Source organism: Mus caroli, unplaced genomic scaffold, assembly GCF_978045245.1.
Source record: "Mus caroli unplaced genomic scaffold, Mus_caroli_1 scaffold_4, whole genome shotgun sequence".
In the NCBI taxonomy this organism is placed as follows: Eukaryota; Metazoa; Chordata; class Mammalia; order Rodentia; family Muridae; genus Mus; species Mus caroli.
The window spans coordinates 74,701,721-74,723,767 of record NW_028227259.1 but is presented as its reverse complement, the minus strand read 5'-3'; the positions used below and the strand labels follow the sequence as shown (position 1 = coordinate 74,723,767).

General features: G+C 41.8%; 1 protein-coding gene across 2 annotated transcripts in view; it reads right to left on the bottom strand.

Annotated features, from left to right (window-relative positions):
- The window catches only part of Atp10d (ATPase phospholipid transporting 10D (putative)), a 95,803-nt gene extending 78,826 nt beyond the window's left edge, over window positions 1–16,977 (bottom strand). For both annotated transcript variants that reach the window (XM_021162656.2, XM_029477564.2), the window contains exon 1: window positions 16,755–16,977. The gene's annotated coding sequence lies outside the window, so the exon portion shown is untranslated. The remainder of the gene's footprint in view (window positions 1–16,754) is intronic.
- Window positions 16,978–22,047: the final 5,070 nt, after the last annotated feature.

Here is a 22,047-nt window from a genome sequence, read left to right as displayed (position 1 = left end):
ACCCTGTAGATGAAAACCATTCCTTCTCACTCTTACTCGAACTGGCTGCTATCTCATAGGCTATCCCCACGCAAAAGGCTACGAACCCTGTATGTTGAACTGAGGTACAAACTTTAAGTGATCACCTAGAGCATAATTTAAATTGCTTGAGTCTAAGTAAATGCTCCGTTCAATGTACCTGTGATACCTGGAAGTAATCAACATTGAACAGTCACACCAATGTCCTAACCAACGAATTTGACAAGACGTGATATCTATACCACCCAAACTTAACCCCCAAACATTCTCTCTCAAACTCATTCCAATGATATTTGCAAACCGATTGCATTCTACTTTTTCGGTTTCGCAAGCTTCCCTGATAAGAATGCTCCAGGGCCTGCCTGGCTAATCAGGCTGCCAGGTCTCTTCCCAGGAGATTCAGGTCCCGGGGAATCTACAGTGGAGCCCATGACTGTGTAATTTTATTAGCACCCTGATGGCTTATCGTAGGTTGAGAGCCTAGAATAACCTCTGTACTTCTGCAAACACTGTTCCCTCTTACTGAGGGTTGGCCAACCAGAATACCCACTCGCCGTACTAGCCCCTACTGACTCGCTGGCCTGTTTTCAGGTTGACTGTGGAATGAGAAAGGCTGGGAAGAGTTCACATAGGCAGCAGGGCATCCCCTACTCTGCTCCCACCACAACCCAATGCATGGCTCAGTCACTGTACTTGGCAGTGTGTCTCAGTAGCTTCCCTTTTCAGTGGGGAACTTAGGCATTGCTCTCTGTGTGTCTTACCCAAAGCTATACAATCAACAGATATCTATTGATCATTGAACTCTTAGAGAAATGTGGTAATATTGAAAAGTACTAATTCGGCACCACTGTCTTTCTCTTAGAAGCAGGGATGAAAGACCTAAGGTTGAGGAAGCACGGGTCGTTCTTTGATTTGGGTTTACGGTTGCATCATTCCACCACTGACAGAAGCAACCCATACCTTCTCGGTCCTGGGATCAATGTCCATTCCTGGTACCTCTCTTATCAGCTAACTTCACTCAAAGGGTTGTTGTTAACATCAAATGAATACTTCAGTGCCTCAGAATAATGTGTGACTCTTTACAAACGCTAAGTAAAGGTTAACTATTGCGTATTAGTTGAGAGCTTATATGCATAGGTGATAACATAACCCAGATATTCATCTGTGTTTAAGTTTTTAAACTCTTAACTTGGGCTCAATCACTGGTCCCACTCATCTTTTAGTGACATTGCTCCTCAGTTAACTAGAGCACTTTCTAAGCAGCTCACTAGCAAAGGATAGCAACGCCCTCCTCCTTCTCCATTCTCTCAGCTGTTCCCAGGAGCAAGTCTGGTACCCAGGAGACAGAAGCTGCAAAGAACAACTTAAATGTGGAACGTTTTTAAGATACTTTTCAAGATCATCATTCCTAATTCCAAGATTTAACCATAATCCCCAAAAGCTGGTTTATCATTGTTTTCTGTTAACAACCCAAAGTTCACATGGTAGAGTTGGCCCAATTATCTGCCATCGATAGGCACTCTGACTTGAGGATTAAGGAAGACATTTTTAAATGATATAAAGAAGTGAGTACTTAAAGTCCAAAGAAGACCAACTGGAACCAAAGAACATTTAAGATTTAGATAGTCTCCTGCCCTGAGCTGATCTCCTTGTGACACTTTTTCTAGAAAATTAAAAAACAAAAAAGTTACTGGTAAAGCATAGCTACATTTAGTGCTTATTAAAGTCACTTACTATACACAAATCACTTAAAAACAGGCTAAGTTCTCAAAACTCTGGATCCCTTGATGAATGCTTAATTTGGCAAGTTGGAAGCAGGAAAGATTACCAATGGTAAATACAGGATAATGAATTCTCCTGGGCCCAGTTAGCACTTAAAAGTTTTAGAGGGCGTCCCCAGCCAACAAACAACTTCAAATACACACATGAGGTCATCTGTCTAGAAGACAAACACAGGCTTACAGGTAGTCAGTTCAGGATTGTCTTTCTCAGGATGCACCTGAATCACCTGAACTTCACCTCTGTGGTTTTAGAGCCCGCAGGTCTGGGTTGGAGTTCAGAAACAAGTATGTCTATGTATTATACATTGTTGGGAAGCCCATTTCATTTTAACATAAAGATCAAGGCCACTAGTTTGACAGTTGATACAAACAGAACCTCATGGGCACAGGCTGAAATGAACCAAAAGTGTAGAAACGCCCAACCACCACCACCCCCAGGTTAGGAGATTTTAAGGATTAAGTCTTCCTATAGATCTAATACTATTAGTACTCATTTCAACCAACATTCCCAAAAGCTTGGCAAGGAAGAAGTTAAGGTGATGGATCTTCACCTTAGCACAATTATAGCCTTCTTCACAACCCATTAGCCCAATTGTCATCAGAGAGGTGTCATCAAGCAACTGATGAAAGCAGATGCAGAGAGATCCACACTCAAATACTAGGTGGAGTCAGGGGAACTCCTGCAGTGGGGGAATGAAGGATTGTAGGAACCAGAGGGGTTGAGGATACCATAAGAACATAGCACACAGAATCAACTAAGCAGGGCTCATCGGGGGGTCACCGAGGCTGAAGCAACCATCATGGTGCCAGCATGGGACGGTGCTAGGTCTTCTGCATGCGTGCTTTGGTTGTGTAGCTTGGAGTTTTTGTGGGACAGAAGGAGTAGGAATGTCTCTGACTCTTTTGTTTGCTCTGGGGACCTGGGTTACCTCATCCAGCACTGATATGAGGGTTTGTGCCTAGTCTTATTATAACTTGTTATGCTGTGTTCAGTTGCTATTCCTGGGAGGTTTGCTCTTTTTTTTCTTAACAGAAACGGAAGGGGAGAGGATCAAGGGAAGATGGGGCTAGACAACAACTGGGAGGTATGGTGGGAAAGGAAACTGCAGTGGGGATATAATGTATGAAAGGAGGAGGAGGAGATGATGAAGAAGAAGAAGAAGAAGAAGAAGAAGAAGAAGAAGAAGAAGAAGAAGAAGAAGAAGAAGAAGAAGAAGAAAGAGAGAGAGAGAGCGAGAGAGAGAGAGAGAGAGAGAGAGAGAAAGATTCAACTTCCCAGAACATTTGTTCAGTAAACAAGGTCATCATCAAAATGGATGAGTACAGACAACTAGATGTTAGGGACTCAACTTTCTGTCAATGAACAAAGTTTAAAAAACAAACAAATAAACAAACAAAAACATCCCAGGGGCTGCTAAGCTGACTCAGGAGTTAAGAGAGTTCCTGTTGCCACAGCACACATAGAACAGCTCATAACCACCTGTAACTCCAGTTCCAGAGGATCCCAAATCATGGCTTCCCAAGGCCTCTGCACTTATATGCACACACCCATAAACATAATTGTAAAATAATAAAAATAAATTTCAATTTAGCTTAGGAAGGAAGGAAGGAAGGAAGGAAGGAAGGAAGGAAGGAAGGAAGGAAGGAAGGAAGGGGAAAAAACACTAATGAAATCGTAAAGGTTTTCTGTACTCCAAATGTTGTTTATCTATCTAGCAGGGTCAATAACAAGTATTAAGAAACTTACAGCAAACAGTTTCTAAATATGAGATAGGAATTCTTTCATCGAAGATTTATCTCGGGAATGTCTCGTCGTCTGTACATCACAGATGGCTATGGCAGAAGTAAAGGACATCCTAGGAAGACTTGAGCTCGCTCCAATCTATGTCACCTCTGACCCCATTTTCTAACACTCTCTACAAGAGGCTTGGCTCCGGGGAGACAGAGTCTTCCTTGCCACGGGAACGGCAATAAGATCGCTTCACAGTCATTGCTATTTCCGGTACCCAGGTATTCCACTTGTGAGGCTCCCTTAACAATGGTTATCTTGTTACCCACAGAAGCAGTTTCCTTCCTTCGCTTTGTATCTTCTTCCAGAAAGAAGATAAGCGTAAATCATATCTGGCTATATATAATGTAGGGCTTTGCAATGGCAAGAGTCAGCTTATTTCACTAGAAAGCTAAGTCTCTTGAAGACTGAAGCTACCTTATCCATTTTCTGCACTCAGCGAGTAAGTCAGATCTCTTGAATGAAATAACCTTGGACTTTTGAAGGCTATGCAATATTTCTTTGTATTAAATTTTAAATCCCAGTAGGCATGCGCATCCTATATTTTAGGTATATGCACGAAACCAGACCAGGGTACTGCCTCACTCAAAACACTGCCATAAAGTAATTACTTTTGATGACGAGTGACCACCGTTATGGAGGAGATGTTAGGAAAGGTTATAAAAAGCTAACTTATACTTTCACTATACCTTTGAGAGAGAAATCTTTATGATAGTTTGGCCATTTTTTTAAAAGGCCCTAAATAGGAAAAGGTCAACTCAAATCACGTGCATTGCCCTTGTACCTTATTAAAAATGAGAACCTAAACTCGGTTTACCCAAGTCAATCAGCAGACACATCCTGAAAACTCACCACTTGCCAGACAGCATGGGCGATGCTTAGGAACGAGACAGAAAACGTTTAGGTTCTCACAGAAGCAGCCTCTCACGCAGACTGAAGGAAGCCCCTCCACATGCTCCACTATCCCGCCCCACCCCATCCCCATCCCATACACACATGGACATCATCATAAAAATGAGTCCACATTCATATATCCTTTCTAATGAAGGGTCAAATTAGGCTTCCCAAACACAGCACGCTTATTTTTAAGAAGGGCAGAGGAATAATATGCAGTGAAGTATCTATGAAGATGTATGGTTTTACACTAGAAAAAGTAGCAATTTTTATCGTTAACAAATGGATTCAAAAGAAAGTTTCTTCAATTCTCTAATGTGAAAATAAGGTTTTTAAATTAAGTATATTTATGTGTACATATATATTATCCATGTATACATATGTTCATGCCACATTTATACATGCAAATATATAAATGTATGTATATCATAAATGTATATATATTTTATCTGTGTGTATGAGATGCTGAATTTTAAACAAGCCAATCCAAGTCAATATGTTATATCTCTCTCTGTCTCCGTCTCTCTGTCTCTGTCTCTCTGTCTCTATGTCTCTCTGTCTCTCTGTCTCTCTCTCTCTGTCTCTCTCTCTCTCTCTGTCTCTCTCTGTCTTTTCCAAGGGTTTCTCTGTGTGACTCTGGCTGTCCTAGAACTCAGAACTCACTTTGTAGACCAGACTAGCAATAACAAGTTTAAAATGTTATAAGTCAAATATTAGCCAGGCTTCTCCAGAATCACAATACCTATGGAATGTCTCTATATATTAAGAAAATTAATTATTGAAAGGACTTAAGAGTCTGCAGTCCAATTAACCCAACAATGGGCAGCTGTGAATGGGAACCCCAAGGATCTAATAGTTGTTCAGTCCCACAAGGCTAGGTGTTTCAGCTGGTCTTCTGTATAAGCTGGAATCCTGACGAAGTAGGTTCCAACAGATGTGCAGACAGGTTAGTGCAAGCAGATGAAGGAGGAGGAGAAAGAGAGGAGGACTTCCTTTTTCCATTGTCCTTATGTAGGCCTCCAGGGAAGGTAGAGCCCAGATTAAAGGTATGTACTACCACACATGGATTTGGAACTTGCTCTGTCCCAGGCTGGCCTTGAACTCAAGAGATGTGCTTGCCTCTGTCTCCTGTGATTAAAGAAGTAAACTAGTTTGCCTGGGCCTAAACTTTTCCTGGCCACTATGCCTCAAGACCTTGATCAAAAGTGTGTGTCATCCCATGTCAAGATCCAGGTCAGAAGCCTGTGTCCTCCAGCCTCAAGATCTAGATCACAGGTGTGTCCTCCATTTCTGGGTTGTAGTGTATTCCAGATGTAGTCATGGTGACCGCCAGGAATAGCCATCAGAATGATACACCCAGCTACTGAGAGTCAAAGCTTAGCCCACCTTCAATGTGCTCAAAACACTTCCATGAGCCTAGAGTTGGGCAAAATGATCTAACACATCTATTTCTCAACACAGTGTGGACTATCTCTGTAACTTACTGAATATCTGTATGAACAGAATGCTGGAAACATGGCAGTACCCTGCGACCAGTTCCCTATCAATGTGATTGTATGGCTCACCAGGAGCAGTGGCTGTTCATTGCTGCTGCCTGTCATCTAGAGAGAGAATCATACCATACATCTATCTAGGAAAAAAACTGAAGTTCCAAATCTGAAGCACATTACTGTAAAAATATGTATTGTTTTAGTATCAACTCACAGACAAAAAGTTAGAGTTGGGCCATCATATGTTAGGACCCATTAGCATATATTAACAGATATGTTTATTAGTGAGATGAGTGGGTAGATGGATAATGGATGAATGGATAAATGGGTGAATGGATTTAGATGGCTCATCCAGACATGGAAAGCTTCAATACTTCTCTTCTTCAGTAACTCTCTTACTTTCTTGAAAGGATCACATCTTAAGTGAGTCTCCTTGGGTAGATACTTAGGGTCAGTCAGTTTGAAGAGAAACAGGCAAATGTTGAAGGCATATAAGCATATCCCTGCGTTATTTACAATCTCATCTATACTGATAAATGACTTCCTGGTTACCTTAATCGATTTTGAAAACTGAATAAGCATGTACTGGATTACTAAAAGTAGCTATTTTTAACACTATGTTTTGATCTTGGTAATCCTAGCTACCTCTACAACACTGTGCTGTGAAACAGAATTATGTGTTGTTGAGATTTGGCTTTTCAGGGTTAATAAGATATTAATATATTAATAATATAAACATAAGTCCATGTTAATGTTCAATACTTACCATTATCTGTGTTGGAATATTTATTTAAATACTTGAATGTGTTAATTTCAGAAACATTAGATGTAGTCAATTGATTTTTCACAGGTACTTGAAATAAGATCCAACATATGTAAATACAATTTATATTAAAATAAATGCTACTTTAAACAAGACTCCAATACCTAGTGCTCCATCCTCCACTAATAGACCAACTACCTTTCTACTGCCCATCATTCTCACCAGGTTTTACTTCTCTTCTTGATAGGTTTAAATTTTATGTCCTCCTCCTCTCTTGTATATTCATTACACCTGATAACGCTTTTCTTCCTTTTCAGAAAAATCCATGTTCTGCCTATATTCAAAGCAGTTGCAGCAAACTTTGTATCCCTCCTGCCTCAGTGCCTTTGGCCTGAAAGGACTTGAGAGAAACACACCACCCCACATCAGTCACGTTAAATTCACAGCCACAAGCCACAAGTCAGCACAGTCCGCAATCAGTGAATCCAGTCTGCTAACTCACACTTCCATGCACAATTGTTTCCGATAGTTTTCCTCCTCCTCTGATACTTAATATCTCCCATCCCCCAATTTTCTTTCTGTTCCTGATCTTATTTCTTTTTCTATTAGAAAAAAAAGCAACGTCATCATATAAGAGCTTCCACAAGGTCCCCAGATACATTTCTCAAGCATACACTTCTCCTAAAACCCATAGTCCTACACTGAGCCACCAAGGAAGCAGCCCACCTCCAGACACACACATGACAGACTAAGCTAGTTAGTCAGACTATGCTCAGACCAGCTTCCACCACCAATCTCTCTTGTCAGTCAGTGACTGCCCCAACCTTCCAAGATGCTCAGATCCTGAGCTGGCACACTCTTCCGTGAGTACATTTTCCCCCCTCATATCCCACATCCAATCAATCATGCAATTATGTTAGCTGTTGCTTGAAAATAATAAACAGCACCTTCCAACCCCTGGGCCATCTTCAACAGCCTGGTTCCATTACAAGAATTAGACCTGGCTATTTCTTCAGTGTAAAACAGTAATGGTTCCCATGTTAACTGCATAATAGCATACGTCTGCACAAGATCTACTTCACATTCAGCCTCTTTTGTGCTTTACTTTTCATTGAACTTTCATGTCATTTTCTACAGATAATTTAGTAGTAGTAGTAGTAGTAGTAGTATTTTAGCTTTTGCACGTTTCTCTCCTCCATCAGAGTAAAACTTTCTGTCTGTTCTATTCATGGATACAGCTTTACCCTAGAACAGAATGCAGTAGAGACCTTCACTGAGTATTTGTGGCCTGAACTAAAGGATGAATAAGAGAAACAGCCCCTTGCTCTGTGCAATGCAGCACAATCCCCTTGAGCTGTCTTAATCCCACTGCTCTAGACAGGAGTCACGGGAGTCATCAGTGGCGGCGCATCCTCGTATCTCCCTACAGCTTTGATTCTGCATGCCAGAGCCATGAGAGTTTGCATTAAGATCTACAGCACGGAACCGTGAAACCGCCGTTAATCCTGTAACACAACAGGAGGACGTAACAAAGGAAATAAAACAAGCAGAGCCAAGTTTTAAGTGCAGCTGAAGTATTTAAACCCCGTTGTTCTGTTTCACTCAGGGAGGACAGTCTTCTGAACAGCCTAGATTTTCAGACCACTTAAGACATCACAAAAAGCGAACAATTAATTCCATCCGGGATGGACATCTTCATACAACGTGCACTCCATACTCCTGCATCTCACCAGGCACTCGGTCCATTTTCTTCTCTGGGAGTTATAGCACCGGTACCCTGGGAGCTGAGGTACCCGGTGGTGCCTCCAGATCTGTGTCTGAGTCTTTTGTTCTCATCACCTCTGTGAATGCACACACATGGTTTTATAGGCTTCACCATCCCACTCCTACAAAGAATCTGGTGTGACAAAGAGGAAAACTCTTCTAACTCCAAACCAGAGGTTTATAAATATAAGTGAATGCTGGGCAGTGGTGGCGCACGCCTTTAATCCCAGCACTTGGGAGGCAGAGGCAAGCGGATTTCTGAGTTAGAAGCCAGCCTGGTCTATAGAGTGAGTTCTAGGACAGCCAAGGCTCTACAGAGAAACCCTGTCTCAAAAAAACCAAAAAACCAAAACAAACAAACAAAAAAAACACCCCCCCCCCGCAAAAAAATATATGTATAGATATAGATAGAGATAGAGATAGAGGTAGAGGTAGAGGTAGAGGTAGAGGTAGAGGTAGAGGTAGAGGTAGAGGTAGAGGTAGAGGTAGAGGTAGAGGTAGAGGTAGATATAGATATAGATATAGATATAGATATAGATATAGATATAGATATAGATATAGATATAGATATAGATATAGATATATAGATGGGAATTGTGACTACTATGGTCTTCAAGAAGTGTAAGACTGAAACTAGCAACACTGGCTTAATACAACCCTTTCTGCTGTTGAGACACCTCGGTCCTTCTAGTCATTTAGTAAACCAGTACTGAAAACTCCCACAGGCTGGCTAGGTCCTGTTCCGGGCACCGAAGCTAATGTCCCACACCATCTCCACAGGATTCTTGGCCTGCAGGAGTACACAGTCTAGCAAAGGGATCAGCCATGAACCCCATGGGGTTCTCTCATTAGCACAAACCTCAGAGAGTAGCTGCCAGGAGACAAACAGAGGCCAGGGCAGGTTTCAGAGCAGAACAGAGCATTAAAATACCAACCAATAAATAAATAAGCAAGCTCTGCAAAGAAGCCAGGACTCAGAGCAGTGTTCCCTTTGAACACTGGAACCAAAGGATCATGTTAAACTGGGAGAATACACATCTCCTGCCAGGCTGTCTTTACTCACCCACGCTGAGGGCAAACTCCTGTTTTATGTGGTGTGTGTGTGTGTGTGTGTGTGTGTGTGTGTGTGTGTGTGTGTGTAAACTGTGGTCAACACCCTGGACTGTGGTTACAAAGACAGTCTTGAAATTGTTATCAGGAAGATAAAGATCAATGAGCTAACATTTTTTGTTAATATCAGCATCCCTTCTATAGCTATCTCATTCACTGTTCTGACAGTAACCTAACGATGCCTGTCACAGACCAGGTACCCAAGGACTCTGTTTAAATACATGAACCATTGCCTGTCAGGCTCTAGGAGTTCTATTATGCATCTTGGCAATAATCCTCTTCAAACAAAGCAAACATTCCAAGAACGAGGGCTAATCAGTTATGACAAGTACTGAAAAGATGAGCAGATCCTTTGCCAGAGATCTATATGGTCAATTGCATCTTGATCCTTAAGCTGTCCTAAAGTCATGTCATCTTTGCCCGAGAAGGCAGTTCCATTCAGCTTTAGACGACTGATGGTGTAAATAGGGCCAGGTTAGGCAATTACCTGGAGACACTTTTTGTTATGGAAGCCACCAGCAAGGGAAGCTGTTAAATATCCCACAGTACACAAAATGATCCCTCACACAAAAGAGAAATAAATGCTCAGCTTCCAAATCAAGAATCTACTGTGAAACCCAGGATCAACTCGAGCTAACCTTCTGCTAAAAAGAGGGAGGGGCGGCAAGATGCACAGAATGGACTTCTTTTAAAACCTCAATTTCAAATGATGAACTGTTCCAATTCATACTCCCTCACTCAGCCCCAGCAAGATTTCTTAGCAGCCTCAGTTTCTCCATAAAAGATACATGACAATAGTCATACTTACCCTGTAGGGTTGTTATTGGGCATTCATAAGAATGTATGTAAGTTATCTGTGTACAATAGACCAATAAACAGTAGGAATGCTTCTTACTTGCTAAAGACTAGCATGTGTGGCATTCAAGGAAAACAATTGAAAGGCAGCAGGGCTTGAGGCTGGAGAGATGGCTCAGTGGTTAAGAGCATTGACTGCTTTTGCAGAGGACTGGGATTGTTTTCCAGTGCTGTCACTCAAAACCCCTGTAACTCCAGTTCCAGGGCTCCAACACCCTTCTCTATCCTCCACAGGACCTGCGAGCACATGACGCACATAAACTCATGCAGACAAACAGGCAGGCAGACAGACAGACAGACGCACACATGCACGTGCATGCGCGCACACACACACAACACAAATAAAAATAAATCTTATTTTTTAAGATGGCAAGGCTCAGAAACTCAAAAACTCCATACGTAAAGGTAAATAACGTTAAATATCCAACAAAAGATTTCATTTTAAAGTCAAGAAGAATGAGATTCAGAGAGACTGACTTGACTCAACGTTACAAAAGCAAGTGAGTAGCTGCTCACATCCGGTTACTCCGTCAGCTCCCACGTAGCTAGGTGAACTTTTAATAATCTCCGGTATGTCTTTAATTATGAATCTGACAGCAAAGTATTTAAGTCAATCTTAATGAGACTTACTGTGACTGCGAAAATTTCATGTGACCATTACACTACAAAACCAGGTTTATTTAGATGTGAGCCTATTTCCAGTCTGGGCTCACTGGTGGGACTGCAGTGTTTCAGTATCACCCTGAAATATTCTGTTGTCATTACACGAGTCTCGTTTCAAACTCTCCTCTTCTAAAAGTCTACGTCATGAATTATTCACTGGGGCTCCATATACTTTGGAATGTATTTTGGAAAAGAGCCTGAAAAAAAAAAAAACACACAGAAGTAGATACACTATATAAAATGTATTACAAAATATGTTGAAAACCTTAATGCTGGCTAACTTTGAGGTATTATAATTGAGTTTTATTTTTAAGTCCTTCTTTCTCATGAAGATTTATTTTTAAGTAAATCTTCCTCCATTTTCATCTTTAAAGAATAAAACTGACTCTAGCCATAAGCAGATTGCATCCTGTAATTTTGAAACCTACTTATGATGGTGCACAGAATAAGCAGAAGTTTCTAATGCTCCTACACTTCAATTGGGGGGGTTACATGCAATACTTTAAGTTTGGGGGGCTGGGAGGTCCTATTGTTGTTTTGAGGGTTTGGGGATTTTTTGAGACAGGATTTCTCTGTGTAGCCCTGGCTGTCCTGAAACTCAGAGATCTGTCTGCCTCTGCCCGCTGAGTGCTGGAATTAAAGGCATGGGTCACCTCTGCTGGGCTAAGTTTTTGTTTGCTTTTTCCTTTTTAAGAAAAATCTCAAAAAGTATATGAGAAGTAGCCGCCTCCGTGGTAAAAGCTGACCTTCACACCTGGGTCCCTCGGTAGTGTCCATGTTAATCTTTAGCACCTTATCAGATTAATATTGAAGAAGGGTATATGCTAAGTTCTACCCAACAGGAACTTCCTATTAGCAAACACAACACCATTAAGCTTACTTCTGTGTGTAACAGGAATCTGCTGTCAGGAAACAAAAGACATAAACCTAGGCAACACAATCTTTAAGTATTAGACACTGGACTTTGGTTGCTTTATAAACTCGGCAGGGGTTGGGGGAGGGATGGTGTGTGTGTGTGTGTGTGTGTGTGTGTGCGTGTGTGTAAATGAGTGGTGTTTTCAATCAGCTGGATGGAAACACAAAGGTATTATTAGTACTGTAACCTGCAGGGCTTGGCACCTTGGCCTGACTAGGGGCAGGAAGGGAATGAAGGAAGCACAAACACACACAATAGAAAAGCTTGGGGCCAAGCGTCCATGTGGTAGCAATGACACAGCCACCTGGAACCTCTGCATGTTTATTATATATAGACCAGTGGGAAGAGTTAGCTAGTCTCAGTAGTTCTCTGTAGGCCAGCAGCCTCAGGCTGTTAACATCCGAAAGGAAGAAGAAGAAGCTACAGTTGCTAGTTTTTGCACACTCTGAGTTTTTAAACACTCACTGTCAACATTCCCACTCTGGACCCGGGGAAGGCTTTGCCAATGCCAAGCCTGAACAGTATGGGAAATGCTTTGCCATCCCCGTGAATCTGAGTTGTTGGTTCTTAACATGCTCATGCCGACATGCTCATGCCCATGTGGATAGTCTACATGACACTGTAAAAGGGGTGGAATTCTCTTTCTTAGAGTCCTTTGAGAGGTCAGGCCTGCCTGTCAAAGCCCAGGGAATAAACTAGCCTGCTCACCTGAGTATCTTCCCTAAGCTTGGTTCCCAGAGTCACCCCCAAACAGAATCTCACGTGGAGCTTAGCAAGCACAGGCTCAGTCTTTCTCTCTGCCAGGCCCAGGCTGTCCTGTTCCCAACTCAGGAGATGTACAATATGGGCTAAGAAATGGTATTGCTAACAAGTTCAACCTATTCCATTGCCCAGGTCGAGGGACCACCATAATGTGGTAATTCAAGCCTACTGTAAAAAGTTTTACTTTTAAGTTATAACTTCCTTACAGAATATTATCCAATGTTCTTTTTATGCAGCTAATAATTTTCACCTCTGTGTATATTATTCTTAAAATAACTAGTCACAATATTTTCCTAATATGCCAGAAATAGTATTTTTGTATGAGTAAACAAAATAATATTTAGAGCAAAGGAAAATAATTTGAGAAATGATGAGAGAAAAAAAGTAAATAAAGAAGATGAGTTTCTTCTGTAGCTAAAAATGAATTCTTAAGGCTCTAAAAGATTATATGCACTTAAAACATTAGATATCATAACAATGTATAACACCAAATGTCTTAGTAAAGGTCTTTCACAGATTATTACACACATACACACACACACACACACACACACATGATGTTATGTAATGTGTGTATACATATATGTATGAATATTATATATTTATTGAACATGAAGCAAATAAGCACATCAACTCAAATTTTTAACCCTGTCCTTTGAGGCAAACGGCATTCCCGGGCACGTACTGAAGAAGACAGGCATCTCTTCATTCATTATGGTGAAGGCAAACGATGATGTGCATGGGGACCAGAGGGAAGGTTTAAGCGCTGAGAGATGAAGAGTTTATGCTTAGTTTGGAAGAAACAGGAAACCATGAAAGATGTTTGAGAAGGGAGGGATATGGTACAACAATTCAGATTTTTTTCACAAGTCCGAGAGAGACACTGGAATGGGACAAAAGGCAGAGAACCTCACAGGAAAATGGAGCAAGGAGCTTCAGAATAGTTTTCCAGTGGTGACCTCAGGAAGGGAGCACTTCCCAAGGCATCTCTCAGGGCACCTTTGGGACAAGAGCAGCACACATGTCTGGCACAGCAGTATCTTAACTCACTGCCAGCCATATTCCCCTGTTCCATGAATGGGTCTCTGAGTGCTGCACTGTCTGGTCACCTGTCCTTTTCCTGTTACCATTGCTACATCCTTACCATGCCATAGCCCAATCACGCATCCCTGTCCTCAGTCAACTCATACTGAGCACGGCCAAATGAAGCTGGCAAAACCCTCCATGTCCCACTGGGCATCAGGACCACCATTCTCACACATAGCCTGGCTCGAGTGAAGCGGGTACCTTTTTATCCATCAGCACCATGATCTCAGACCTCCCAGCCTTTTGATGTGAATCACTGTGTTTATCTTTAAACAAGCTATCGAGTTTATACTAAAAACTAAGACAAAGATAGATTCAAAACCCTATAAGGATGCTCCTCAATGAAAAGTAGACACGGGGCTGGAGAATTAGCTCAGTGGTTAAGAACATTTGCTGCTCTGCGAGAGGATGAAGGCCCGATTCCTAGCACCCATGTGGCGGCTCACAACTGTCTGTTACTCCAACCACAGGTGATCTGAGGGCCTTTTCTGGCACCACACAAGCACATGGTACATACATACACATGCAGGTAAGATACTCAGCACCTGAAATAACAAATAAATCTGGAGGAAGTAGACGTAAATGGGTAGTTTATAAAGAAAAATAAAAATCGGAAGGTTGAAATTTGGAGGTGTGTATAAACATCCCAATAATTTCAAAGAACTTCAACATAGTTAATAAATCTCCATGTTCTCACAGAAACTGGGGGAAACAGGTCAAAACATGCGAGAGTTTCGGGGAGACTATTCAGTGATATGGAAGCAGATCCTTGACAGGTAAAACGTAAACAAAAATTGCAAAATGTCATATTGCTTTTTAGAATTAAAAAAAAAACAAAACAAAACTATACAACTAATTTACTGAGGAGAAATAACCCAATATCGGTGGTTCTTATTGGCTGAGAGACTCTAGGTGCTGACGTCACAGATCTATTGTGTGGCATTGATTTATACTTTCTAGATTGGTAAGTATAGTTTAGTTGTCAGAAGAAAACCACAATTGCTCTCTTAATAAAAATAATTCGTCTGAGAATGTAGAACACACAGGTTGTATCATCTCATCCCTTTCTTGCAGAGTTCCCACAAGCTCCCTTATTATACATAGCACATGTTGAATATCATTGTTTCTGAGTGAGGCTGGGGGGCGGGGGGGTGAGTGTGTGGGGACCCGGCAGAGCTACTCCAGGCCATATCTATTAACAATGTGTGGTGATCGCCCCCAGCACATCATTACCCAGGTAATAAACTGCCATTGTTTAAGCAGTGATGACCTGTTATGGGTGTCCTCGCTGAATCATTTCTGGGGTCCCCCAATGATGCTGCTGGGGTACTAAAAATAAATAAATAAATAAATATGAGTCATGGGGGCTGGGCGGGGGCAAAGATTTCCACTTTAATCAGATACTTAAGTCAAACATGGGATGAAGGCTTTCCTTTATGTGAACTTTTTAAAACATTCTTTAAAAATTGATTCTAAAGGTATGGCCATCCAATAGATGAATTATTAATCTTATAACAGATTTTAGTCAAATTCTAAGCATTCTCCCACCACTTAATGAAAATAAATAACATCCTTATCAGTTACGTAGCCACCACGCATGAGAATATTCAGTTTTTGTTACAGGAAGGTCAAAAATTCCCCACATCCTGTTTCAGATTGCTGTACTTGCCATTTCCCCCCCACTCCACAGTTACATAAAGGGGGGGGTGTTAATTTCTTTTCTTTTCTCTGTTAACCCTTTCAACAGTGTGACCTCATCTTGATACCTACAATCAATAGGATGGATGTCTATACGGTAGGTTCGAACGAGAATAAAGAGCTGTAAGACTCCCTTATCTTTGGGGGTGGAATGCAGCTGGAGCTCATGCAGGACACTGAACTAACTATTGTGCTTGGAAGTTCATGTGCCTCACTTTTGCTCTCAAGAAAGCAAGAGGGTTTTGTTGTTGTTGTTGGATTTGTTTGTTTGTTTGTTTGTTTGTTAAATGTACATTTTCACAAAAGCAGGCCTAGTGCAATTTAAATGTGGATACAGTAACGCTGGCAGGGAGCCCTTGCCCACCTTGGAGCATCTTTCAAGGTTGATTGGAACTAAAGGTTTGCTCTGAGTCCATAGAATTATCTTCTCCCACGTGGACAGCTGCAACAGCTGTCTTAAAAGGAGGTCAGAAGGAATTTTAGTAGTCTTATCCGAAACACCTGAATAAGAGTGCTTTGAACACATTCCTTCTAAAGGCATGTAGTCCCAAACTAGCCTTCTGATTTTCCAGATTGAATTCCAGAAGGAATTCACTGACTAGCCCTCATCTTTCACTACTGACATGGTGAAATAAAAGAAGTTTCACGACGTAAAATGAAGTGTGCCCCAAATAATAACGAAGTTCTTCAAAGTTGGAGTATACAGGAAAGAATGCAGACATCTTTTTATTTATTCAATTATTTTTAGCATCCCTTTCCAAACAGTTTCACAAGTTCCAACACAAACACAAAATTACCCTTTTCCTCCCTAGGGATCAACCCTGTGGTATATTTGCTGGAAGAAATTACCAAAGCTTTTCATTACCAGGGAGAGCGGTGCAGACAGTCAAAGCTGCTTTCAACTACTGGATTTCGAAACGGAATGACAAACGTGTGCGTGCCTGTGCGAAGGCACAAGTGTGTGCACAATTCTTTTACAAACCCCAGCTTTCTAAAAAGGGTAATGTCCTGTAGAAATCAAATAACTGAAAATGGTGTGAGAGCTTCTTCTCCATTTTCAATGCCCCGCACCAGAAGTGACAGAAAAGAAGTCATCAGCCCGAAGCACAGCTGGACAGAGAATGAGCAGAGGCAGGGCGGGGGCGGCCAGACGCGTCTCTCTTACCTGTCCCTCCCGGGCCGCTCATCCCAGCATGGTGTTACCTCGGATCCCAAAGTGCCAAAAGAGAACCGAGCAGGGATCCAAAGGGCGGCGAGAGTTACGCTTCCAAGCCAGCCATTTGTCTTTGAGAAGCAGAACAATACCTACTTCCCAGCTCCCCAGCTCCGCGTGCGGAGCGCGGGTGCCTAAACCGGGCGGAGCAGGCAACTCTCCGCCCTCCTCAGACCTCCCGGGCTCCAGGCAGACAGAGCTTCCGCGGAACGCCAATCTCCCGATGCCCCGCCCCCTTGACGTAAGGGGCGGGCCCTGGCAGCTATCAGGCTCCGGGCTCCAGCTGTTGGACTCGACCAGAAGCCCCGCCCTGACCAGAACAGCCAGTGACCCAGGGTCTGGCTGTTCCCTCCCTGAAGGTCACAGCAGTTTGCAGGCCATCTAGCATATATTTACTTTCCCGGGATTTTGTGAAACAATGCACTGGTTTAGCTAGGCTTGAAACACCTAGTGGTTACGTTTAGGGAAGACATTCATTCTAAAAATGTAATGTTCAAGTTGTTGTAACTAGCTGCTCTTTTATAAAAAGGATCACAGTTCTGATCTGGGCTTCTTTCTCTTTACTTTCGACTCCTTTAGTCGGGATAATGTAACCTTATCCACAGATCTGCCAGGGTCTGCTTGCTTTAAGCTTATAACTTTCTTCTTTTTCTCTTATCTATGCTTTTCTTTATCTTCAATTGTAGTTCTAAAATAAAAATTAACCAATCTGTCTGGTCTCTCAAATCATTTGCCCAACTACTTCAAGAAGGCAAGAGAGTACGTTAACCATATTCAAGGGTAGGCCCCATTCCAAGAAGAATAGAAGGCCACACTTGATGCAAAAAGAAAAGCTAAAGTTGGGTAAGGAAGTGAGAGAGAAAGGGGTGAAGCGGGGGAAGAGTCGGGGAAAGTCAAAACACATTATACGGAATCCTCTAGAATAAAAAGGAAGCCAAGCTACACAGAGAAACCCTGTCTTGAAAAATCAATCAATAATAAAAATAAGTGAATAAATAAAAGGTGAAAGAAAAGTCATTTAAAGAAACAGAACATTTAAAATAACTCAAAACGAAACCCAAAAAACTCAGTTATCAGTTATTCAACTGAAACAAACACAAGGCGCGGATATAACTCTGCAGTTCTGCTGTTTTGTGCCCCTGGCTCCAGTGCTTTGAAAATGCACATCAAGAGTGAGAAACTAGATGATCATGCAAGTGCCTCTTAGTGATGTGTTCGCTAGGACAGACCAAGGGAGCTGGCCGGGAGGCTTGACAGCCATCCCAACCCAAGAGATGCCAAACGAGTTTTTTTACACCCATCCAGGAGGTGGGTGGCTTTGTTAGGCCAGGAAGGAGAAGGTCTGGGTGTGGCTTCCTCTGACGCCTCCTTCTGCAGGCAAGGGCACATCTCCTGGGCTTAGTCAACTCCTGGCCCTAGTAACACTTTTGTGGGTTATATCGCTGTCTCTACGTGATGGCTTTTTTGTTTTTCTTTTAATTTTCGTTAGTTAATCCTCTGGTAACATTTAAAACTTCTCTTCCCCCCCCCCCCCCCCGCCTCCCAACCCGCGCGCCCTCCCTGTCCTCCCTGCCCCTTGGCAGGGATGTAGCCTGGGCAGAGAAGCCTTTTGGGGGAAGGTGCATACCAGGACAGCTCAGGCATACCGCTGGCATTTGCAGACTGTCTGGATTACTTAAATCAGTGGTTCTGACTAGCTACACACCAGAGCTGATGAGAGAGTTGGATGCCAAGGCCCCACCCAGACTGATTGGAGCAGAATCCCTGGGGAGCTGGGGGCGGGGGACCCCTTGCTTTGCTTTCAGCCTGACTTTTTGTTAAAGCTCTACTGGCTTTCTTTTTTTTTTTTTTTTTTTTTTTTTTTTTTTTTTTTTGGTTTTTCGAGACAGGGTTTCTCTGTGTAGCCCTGGCTGTCCTGGCACTCACTTTGTAGACCAGGCTGGCCTCGAACTCAGAAATCCGCCTGCCTCTGCCTCCGGAGTGCTGGGATTAAAGGCGTGCGCCACCACGCCCGGCTTCTACTGGCTTTCTAATTTACATCAAAGATTGAGAATCACCCCCCAATGATTTGAATTAATGCCTTAGAGGAAAATCCACATGACATTCGCCAAGTCCAAAGATGCAGTTGCCGAACAATGGAAAACGAATACAACGTACCCTTAGATATTCTGTATAGTGGTTGCACATTTCAGCATAAATGGAAAAATATGCTGCAAAATCGAAGTCAGAGCTGCTCACTCAGGGCAAGACAGAGGAGTGACTGGGAACACTAACTTTCCATTGTGTCTGTGTCATGTGGTCGATCTTCAGAAGTTTAAGTGTAGTTTAAGTGTAACCAAATATATAAAGTTGACACTTCCAAATAGAAGGCTGTTGTAAACGACCTCTGTTAATGTGGGTCTTTGGTTGTTTGATAGGTTGTGTTCTGTTTCACGATTTGAGTTAGAGGGGTTTGGTTGTTATTATCACTGTATTATTTCTTAAGTGCTTTTCTGAGTATCTGTATCTTTTCACCTGACTATTTCCATGTTTAAAAAAATTATCTAAAATTCTTAATTTGAATTACTTGTTATTTAAATGTGTTCACTTATACAGTTATTACTGAAAATGTTTAGTGTCTTATGGTTTCAATAACATATTCATTTTTGGTATGTTTCTCATGAAGACTTGAAAATAATTAGTGTTCACAAGTACAAGTGTAAGAACATTCTATCTTTCCCAGATGGGAAATTATTTAAACTCTAACTTCTAACAGCTTGATAATGAGTTGTTGATGGGAACTGTATGGCTTGATAGTGTTATCTAGGTCTGACTTGAATGTAAATCTTAGTTATGAAAGGTTTTTGCTAGATGAGCACTGAGTACCATCTACAAATGAATCCAGTAAGTGTTTTCATGCTTCTGCGAAGGTGATTTTGCTTTTAAATAATAGCGAGAGAGCCACTAGTTCTATTTTCTCCCATTTCCACTGACACACTCAAGAATTAATATGGCAGCAGTAGACAAAGAATTATCAGGAAACATTTTTAAACCAACTATAACTATGTTTCTTCTCATAGCTAATAAGATGTTTCTTGTCCATGTTAATGTGAAAAGGAAGTGTTTTCTTATTCATTTTCTTTTCTTTCTTTCTTTCCTTTTTTTCTGTTTTTCTTTTTTTTTTTTTTTTTTTTTTGGTCACTTTAAGATGAACATGATTTTATTTCCTTCCAAATATTTCACACAAGCTGAAGTAGCACAGGGCTGATTTTCCACATTCATGATGAAGCATGTCTTTTCCTCTGTCCTAGTTGAGAGGGCATGACTCATGCACAAATTGAAACAATTCCCCATTCCAGGTCTAAATAACTTTCCGGAAGCAAAGGAAAAGAGCTCTGGTTGTAATAAGCCATAAATAAGGCTCACTTATTAAACATGATATATTATATCTCCTACTTATATTTAATAAGCAATCACAGGATTTTTTCCTTCTTCATTTTTTAACTTGGCTGTTTTCCAAATACTCATGAACCACTCTCCAATGTTCTACACAGTTCTTTATCTCTATCTATCAATTGAATATGTTTTGCAGTCCTGTGAGGCCATTGTTTGCTCAGAGATGAGAAACCCAATACCCAAGATACGATTCACAGACCACATGAAGCTTAAGAAGAAGGAAGACTAAAGTGTGCATGCTTTTGGTCCTTCTTAGAAGGGGGAACAAAATACTCACAGGAGCAAAGTGTGGAGCAGAGACTGAAGGAAGGACCATCCAAAGACTACCCCACCTGGGGATCCATCCCATATACAGTCACCAAACCCAGACACTATTGTGGAGGCCAAAAAGTGCTTGCTGACAGGAGTCTGATATAGCTATCTCCTGAGAAGTTCTGCCAGAGCCTGACAAATACAGAGGTGGATGCTCACAGCCAACCATTGTAGTGAGTGGGTCCCAGTGGATGAGTTAGAGAAAGGACTGAAGGAGCTGAAGGGGTTTGCAGACCCATAGGAAGAACAACAATATCAACTAACCAGAGCTCTCAAGGACTAACTAAACCACCAACCAAAGAGGACCCATGACTCCAGCCGCATATGCATGCGTAGCAGAGGATGGCGTTGTCAGGCATCAATGGGAGAAGAGGCCCTTGTTCCTGTGAAGGCTCCAGTGTAGGGGAATGCCAGGGTGGGGAGGCAGGAGTTGGGGGGAAACACCCTCGTAGAAGTAGGGGGTGTGAAATGGGATGGGGGTTTGAGGAGGGGAAACTGGGAAAGGGGATAACATTTGAAATGTAAATAAAGGAAATATCCAAGAAAGAAAGAAAGAAAGAAAGAAAGAAAGAAAGAAAGAAAGAAAGAAAGAAAGAAAGGAAGGAAGGAAGGAAGGAAGGAAGGAAGGAAGGAAGGAAGGAAGGAAGAAAGAAAGAGAGAAAAAAAGATAGGTAGGTTTGAGAAACCCAAGAAGGCCAGAGTCTCCTCAAAGTGCCCAAGACAGTGATCAGGAGCCATTAAATGGTGCCTTTCTCCTTCACATTTTCAGTGTGTAAACTATCAGACCTGGGCTGTGTCCCTTGGGGAGTGTAGCAGAGCATCTCCGCTGAGAAGAACCCAAAAGAGGAGAGTGGAGCCTTTTAGAGGTGAACAGAACTCAGTGGTGCCATTAAAACTATTTTAAGATACTATCTCACCACAGTCACAATGCCTATAACCAAGAAATCTGAAAACAAATGTAGAAGAGAATGTGGAAAGAAAGGAACCATGGATCATTGGGGGTGGGGCACATTAGCACAGCCATTGTGGAAATCGGTTTAGAGGTTTCCCAAAGATTTTAAAATAGAACTACCACATGACCCAGCTATTTCACTCCTGAATCTATGCCCAGAGAAACCCAGACACAGTCACAGAGATATTTCCACCCCATGTTTATTGCTGTACTGTTCATTATGGCAAAGACTTGGAATCAGTATAGTCTAGCAGCAGATGAATGGATAATGAAAATTGTAGTGTGTGTGTGTGTGTGTGTGAGAGAGAGAGAGAGAGAGAGAGACAGAGACAGAGAGAGAGAGAGACAGAGAGACAGAGAGACAGAGAGAGACAGAGACAGAGAGAGACAGAGAGAGAACTACCCTACTCTAAAGGAAAAATAAAATAAAATTTCAGGAAAATGTATGGACTTAGAATATATATTATTATGCAAGATAACATAAGAAAAATTCATGTTCTTGCTCAAATGTTATGTCTTAGTCAGGGTTTCTATTTCTGCACAAAC